Below are 7,725 nucleotides of genomic sequence, written 5' to 3'. Positions count from 1 at the left end.
CCGTGAGTCTTGGATAGGACGAGGTCGCTTGGCGACTCGAGTCGTCTGGACAATTCTCCACGGGATCCTTATACAAGGAGATTTTCAAGTCGGCGGCTCCATGCGACTTGTCGGGCCTATGGGGGGCACAAATGCCATCCAAAATCAAGATCTTCCTCTGGCAAGTCGCCCGTAATCAAATTGCAAGCAGGGACCAGATACATAAGCGACACGGCCCGGGAGACGGCCGATGTGTGTGGTGTGGCGATAACGAAGATCGGGATCATATTCTGTTTCGTTGTATTATGGCTAGATTTATGTGGAGTGCAGTCAGATCAGCGACGGGGTCCTCATGGAACCCAAGTGGGTTCTCAGATTTTTACGAGCGTGCGGCCGCAACCTCCGGGAGAGATAAGAGGATGACGTGGCTAGGGTTTGGGGCTCTAGCATGGTCTCTGTGGACCACTCGCAATAAAGCACTAATAGAGGGTGTTTTTATCAGGCATCCGGCTGATATGCTATATAAAATGGTGTCTTTCCTGCAGCTATGGAAGCTTCTGGCAAAGCGACAGGACAAAGGACTCGTGGAGGATCTCGTCAAAAGGGTGCGGGCAAAGTGTACTGAGCTTCGACGCGCTTCATAGAGCAACTTTGCCTGACGTCGGCAAGGCGCCCATGCTACATTGAGAGCGATCGTTGAACCCTGTTCTGAACTACCGCTGCGACGCTATGTATCCGCCTACGGGCTTGTATCCCTTTTTTCCGCTTTGGCTTGTTTGTTTCACTTTCACTTTCTAGTTGTGCTCGGTCGTTTGTACTCGTAAGGGCCTCATTCTAAGGCCGGGCAAGCGCCTTTGTTCTAAAAAAACTTGTTATATGGAGTAAATTGGAACAAATACAAAGGATAAAGAGTTGTGATAAAACTAGAGCTATAAACTTCACTACATAGAAACATTTGTGAGTAAATATAATAACATTTAAATTCCAAAATAGAAGAGATGGAAGATTTTCACCAATAAAGCTCTCTTGGGAGAACTTTTGCACTTATGTACTACAAGGCACATTGTGTTTTCTTTTCTTTTAGACTTAAATATGGAAGTTTTATTACTCAATAATTAAAGGTACAAAGGCAAAGTGTTATGGCTTATTATTTTTACAATTATAGGAGAGCTCCCTGGCTCCATTCGTAGAAAGAATCTTGAACTGATCAAGTCCAATTATAAGGTTCAAACATAGAAGATTGAGCTTTAGGCAGCAAGCCGCAAAGCTAAACAAGTAGCATCTACATAATGTGTCGACCACAAAACAATTTCTCTCCTTTAAGCATCATTACATTGATAAACACAAAAACATCAAGCCAGTACCGGAGGGGCGAAGCATACAACCTCCAGAGTGGAGTTAGGGCTTGCTAAGACAACATGATTGTGTTGAACCTTGTTTGTTGCGCAGTCATCATCTTCTTTCCTAGGACATGCTTCCAGGAGAGCTTTGGGCGGCTGAACATTCACTCTCGGAAATGTGTATCACACACTCTTTCTGGAAAGGAATATTGATCATCCGCATCACATGAATATAAAACAACTCCACCTGATTCATCGTGTGATCTATGAAGACCAGTCCCATTTTTTACTAGTCTTGTAATCAACCACCAAATATGATTGATAGAGATCCAGGGAACACGATTAAAAACAATGGTATTCATGTGTTTCCACAGGGGCCGAAAGAATAACAACATAAATAGTATTCAAAGCATCAATTTTTTTAGACACCCAAAGAGAAGCAACAGACTCCAAGTTGCTTCCTAGAGATTTGTCAAAAAAATCACTAATTTTAGTCAAAATTTGCCTTGCTACAATGCAATCAAAGAACACATATCAGATAGTTTCACCACAAGAAAAAAGCACAGTCTTCAAGCTACTTGAGAATTTTCTTCTTGAGGTTTTTCCTAGTCATGAGCTTATTCTCGAAAATGAGCCACAAAAGGACATAAGTTCTAGGTGGGATTAATAGCTGGCAAATTGAGGGGAGGAAAATAGGAACCACACCCCTAAAATTTATGATTGTATAAACAGATCTAGGAGAGTTTTTCCTAGAGTTTTCATATTGCCAAATTAAAGAGTCACTGGAGTATGAATATAAAATACTCTTGGCAATTTCCTCAAGCTCAAACCAAAGTATAATCATAGGCTCATCAAAGTTTCTTCCAAAAGTTAGTTTAAGAGTCTGACCATCCCAAATATGACGAATGGTTTTGCATTGTTCTCTATAGACACACTAGAGGTCCAGATATTGAACAACAAGGGGGGATGCCACAAACCATGAATCTTCCCAAAATCTAATGCTCTTATCACCCCCAACATCCATCTAGACCCAAACTTCACTGCTTATGTTGCCCACATAACCCATTTCTCGAAGTTGGAGGCCCCAAGAGCATTATTAGACAATTTTTTTATGAAATGAAGCTTGGTATTTGGAATCAACCAATTTCCCCCAAACCCTACCATCTCGTCATGTGCATTTTTACCCAAGAGCCCAAAAGGCAAATGTTGAGTTCATGCGCATGATAGAATACCAAGCCCCCAAACTTCTTCTTCATACACACTAACTACTAGTTAGCTAAATGTATTTTCCTATGCCCCTCAAAGTCATTCCACGGACAAGTATCCATATGGGATTTGATAAGATCTAATGCCCATTTAGTGAATTCGAAAAAGGATAGGAAATATGCAGGGATACTAGCAAGGTAAGATTAAATAAGAACCTCTATAAGATAAAAGCTTTCCTCTCTACCCAAGAATTAATTTTCATGATTTTATGAAGAAAAGGTTGAAGGTCCTCTTTGGACAACTTAAAATCACCTCTAAGTAGGGTGTCTCATAGAGTACATGACGCACTACTCGCATCGACGATGCCCTATGAGTTTATTCATCATTAAAATCACACTGTGCATGGTGAAATTGAATCTCCTTGAACATGCGTCTCGGATGCTCGCTCTTTAAACGTGACGTTGTATGGTCCTCAATCTTGGTTGTTGATACCTCCAACCACAGCTTGACAGTGAAACACAATATTAACCTAATGGAGATTCACATCCGGATTTTTTGTTTATAGAAAAAGGGGTTCTCTTATTTCCAATAATAAAAATCAATTCAAATCCGATGTGGCGTACAAATTTTTTAAGCATTTTTTAGGGAACTTTTTAAGTAGGTGGACCAACCTTAGGTTATTTGATATGAAACTACTCTCTCTATAAAGAAATATAACACTTTTATATCACTATAAGTTTTTTTGAGGGGTAATGCAACTCTTTATTCATCAAAGACCACAGATAGTGGGATTACATTTGAGTTATGGGGTTGCAAAAGCCACAAGTGGCGTCCAGGAGCTAACGAAAGGGAAAATCTTGCTAACTTATGAACATCCTCATTGACGCATGACGCTCGAAAGAAAAACAATACAATTTAAGTTACTTTCTCTGGTTTTAATCTCCTCAATAATGACTGTATGTCGACCTCGACTTCCTTTAGCTATGTCATTAACCACCTATTGTGCATCTGATGCCATAATGACATTCTGGAGGGCAAGATCTTCTGCCAGTGCTAGGGCTTCACGGCAGACTATCGTTTCAAGTATACTTGCATCTTGCAAACCTGGGATGATCAAAGATGAACTCCCCATATAATTACCATGGCGATCTCTGCATACCACCACTTCTGCTCCTCCCGATCTTGAGACCCCTGCATCAACACGGATTTTGGTGGTGCTCTCAGACGTGTTCTGTGGCCAGTCCTCGCTACCTCAACTCTGCCTCCCATGGCCGGTTGCTTGATGGTTCCAATTTCGGAGGTGAACTGATTAATGAATTCGTATGTAGCTCCGGGACTTTGAAATATACCTTCATGGATAGCTTTCCTCCGAGCATGCCAAATGGCCCACAGGGTGACTGCCGTCTTTACAAAGTTCGCATGTGATAATGAATTCTGAATCAAGAACAACCTTTGCTTCGAATTGTTTTCTGTTGCTACGATGAGTTTGTCCATCAAATCTGCACGTGTTAGTGCCCAAACGCAGCAGGACATTGTGCATTCCATAAGGGACTGCCTCCAAGAATCAACGGCTCCACAAATACCACATCAGCTCGTGGTGGACATGTTATGGTGGGCATGAACATCTTCCGTGGGTATCGAATGTTTTGCTTGTCGCCATAAAAACATGTGGATCTTCCCAGGGACCTATGTTTTCCACAACTTCTTCCATGATCCCTCCTCTCCGACCGTGGATGAAGACCCAACTGTGCCTTCAAGCCATGCTTCTCTTTGCTTCTTTGTAGCTACTAACATCTTGTAAGCTGATCTAACTGTGAAAGAACCGTTTTTCTCAAAGTTCCATGCCAGTTCCATGCCCGAACTGTCCTTGATATTGGCTGTACTCAAAGGAATTTGCATGATGTGTGGGATATCGCTTGGGAGGAACACTTGCTTTAGCCGTGTTATGTCCCATGAAGCCAAAGTAGCATCTACAAGTTTTGATACGTATTGTGGTGGGTTAGCACTCAAGCATCCATAGGGTTTCATCATTTCATCCCTAGGTATCCAGTTGTCCCCCATATGCTCGTTCCTGAACCACTCCCAATTCGCCTGATCAAGCCTTGTTTCAGGACATCTCTCCCTTCCACAATCCATCTCCAGATTTGACTTGGTTGTGAGCCCAGCTCAGCTTGCAGCAGGGTAGCATTACGGAAATAGACGCCCTTAAGTATCCGTGCACTCATAGACTCCGGATGCTGTAATATTCACCAAGCCTTTCTTGCTAGCAGAGCAAGGTTAAAGAGCTCAAAGTCTTTGAAACCCAGCCCTCCCATACCTTTCGGCTGTGTCATGTCCTTTCATGAGACCCAGTGCGGTTTTCTTTTACCATCCTTGCTTCCTCACGAAAAATTCCTTATTAGTATATTTAGTTTCTCGCATAATCCCCTCGGCAGTTTAAAGCAAGCCATAGAGCACACCAGCACTGCTTGTGCTACTGCTTTCACTAATATCTCTTTGCCTGCCATTGAAAATGTTTTTTCTATCCATCCCTGGACCTTACTCCACAAGCGGTCCTTCAAATATTTGAAAGCCCTGTTCTTTGATGAGCCCACATCTGAGGGCATACCTAGATATTTTTCATTCAGTGTTTCATTAGGAACATGGAGAATGACCTTGATCGCATCTCTTACCAAATCAGGAACCCCTTTAATAAAATATATTAATGATTTTTCAAAGTTTATATGTTGGCCCGTAGCCATGCAATATGTATCCAACACTTGGTGCACCTCCGATGCTCCCTCACTATTCGCCTTGAAGAACAGCAGGCTGTCATTTGCAAAAAGAAGATGGTTCACCGGTGGTGCCGAAGGGGCCACCTGCAGACCACGAAGATTTGATGACTCACTCTTTGATTTTAACAGGCACAAAAGGCCCTCTGTTGCCAACAAGAACAAATATGGAGAGATTGGGTCCCCCTGTCGAATACCCCTTGAGGGTGTGAATTCCTGCAATTTCTTCCCATTAAATAGCACTGAAAATCTGACTGATGTGACCATGACCATCACAATGTTTACCCATCTTTCGGTAAATCCCAACTTTAACATAAGTGCTCGAAGATAGTTCCATTCGACTCAAGCTAGTTGGGATAAGAACCAACAGTGGGACGGCAACTGAGTAAGCTGAGTAAGCTGAGTGGGGTTTTTAACCTTTGGGATAAGAACCAGTAGTGTGTTGTTGATGCATTCCGCCGACTCATTACCTTCCACAATTCCGATGACTGCCTCTGTCACCTCCTCACCACAGACTTCCCAATGTTGCTGGAAGAAATGCGCCGGAAAACCGTCCGGACCTGGAGCTTTGATGGGAAACATTTGGAATAAGGACTTTTTCACTTCCTCTATGCTATATGGGGCATTTAGACCTCATTCATTTTGGTTGTAACTTTGGATGGTACTGTTTCTAGTAAACGCTCCATGTTATGCACCCCTTCTGACGTGTATAATTGTGTATAGAAATCTGTGGTCACGCTCTCTAGCTCGTTAACAACTTCGGTCACCCGCCCATCCGAGAGCTGTAAAGATTTTATCTATTTTTTTCTACGGCGATGCGGCTAGCACGCAGATGGGAGAAATAGGTGTTTTTGTCTCCGTGTACTAGCCAATCCAGTCTCGCCCGTTGTCCCGATAGCAATTCCTATCGGTGATAGAGCTCCACTAATCTTTCAGTAATTTTTAACTCCATGTGCGACGGGGCGGATCTCCCTTGGATCAAGTGCATAACTACAAGTTCATTTTTCAGGTGCCGGATCTCCCCTCTGATGGAACCAAAGTGATTCTTCTCCCAGGTTGCCAAATCACCAGACATATCTGTCAGCTTTTCTGGGAGCTCTCTAACCAAGCCAGCCGATTTCTTTTTCCAACCAATGCCCACAAACTCCATCAAGTCTGGGTGCCTTTCCCATGCAGTCTCATATTTAAAGGGCCTGGGACCCTTGGTGCATGCATGCACGTCGCTAAACCGGAGCCTGATTGCTGCATGATCTGATGTGGCTGTAGTATGGCGCTAGAGCGCTGCACTAGGGAAGGTGTTGCACTAGTGTGTTGAGGCCACACATCGGTCAAGCCTCACCCGTGTAAATGTGCCCCTGCTACCTTTTTTTCAAAGGTCCATCCTGCTCCTTTGTAGCCAATGTCAGTCAAACCACAAACATCATAGCATCCCGGAAAGCATCCATCTGGGCCTGACTTCTATTTCCAACCCCGTCGTGTTCATGCAGATGGAGAACCTCATTAAAATCTCCAATAACAGCCCAAGGTAGGCTGCTAGCACTGGTTATTCCTTTCCACATGTTCCAGGTTTTGTAGCGTTCCGCCACTTGAGCTTCTCCATAGACAAACTTGACCCTATTTTTTGTTTCAAAAAACTCATCAATTGTTACATCTATCACTACTGGAATCTGGCATTTTGCCGTCAGCCAGCTGACGGCAAAGAGGTTCTTTGCCGTCCGCTTTGAGGAAGCCGACGGCAAAGAAAGTGCTGATGGCAAAAAGGGTATTTGCCGTCAGCCAGCGGACGGCAAAGAGATAAAAGGTAGACGACAAAGGGCCAGGTGGGCCCCATAGGGCACGGCGTGGCTAGGTCAGCTTCTTTGTCGTCTGCTAGCGGACGACAAAGAGGTGACTACTTTGCCATCTGCTAGCGGAGGGCAATGTTCCTCCTTTGCCATCCGCTAGCGGACAGCAAAGAGGAGACGTGGGCCAGCCCTAACGGTCGCCTTCTTTGCCGTCTGCTAGCAGATGGCAAAGAAGGCCCACTTAACGGGTCGTGGCCGTGTCCCTCTCTCTTTCTCTCTCCCTCCCGCGTGCCCGCCTCTCTCCTCTTGTCGCCGCTGCCGCAGTCGCTGTCGCCGGCTAGCCCCACCCTCGGACCCAGCCCCCGCAACCGTCCAGCTCTTCCCCTGCCAACAGGAGCCAGCCCGCGACGGCCGCCCCATCGCCGGAGAGGCCTGCGCCGGCCCGCCCCGGTGCCAGACCCCTCCCTGCGGCCCCTGCGCCGCCTCACCGCCATCGAGCCCTCCCCCCTCGCGCGAACAGGAGCCGGGCCGCGGCGGCGGCCCCTTCGTGCCCCGTCGCCAAAGAGGCCTGTGCTGGCCCGCCCCGGTGCCAGACCCCTCCCCACGGCCCCTGCACCGCCCCGCCCCACTGTCGGACTCCTCCCC

The sequence above is a fragment of the Triticum dicoccoides genome, chromosome 5B, assembly GCF_002162155.2.
Source record: "Triticum dicoccoides isolate Atlit2015 ecotype Zavitan chromosome 5B, WEW_v2.0, whole genome shotgun sequence".
NCBI lineage: Eukaryota > Viridiplantae > Streptophyta > Magnoliopsida > Poales > Poaceae > Triticum > Triticum dicoccoides.
This window is presented reverse-complemented; position numbering follows the sequence as displayed.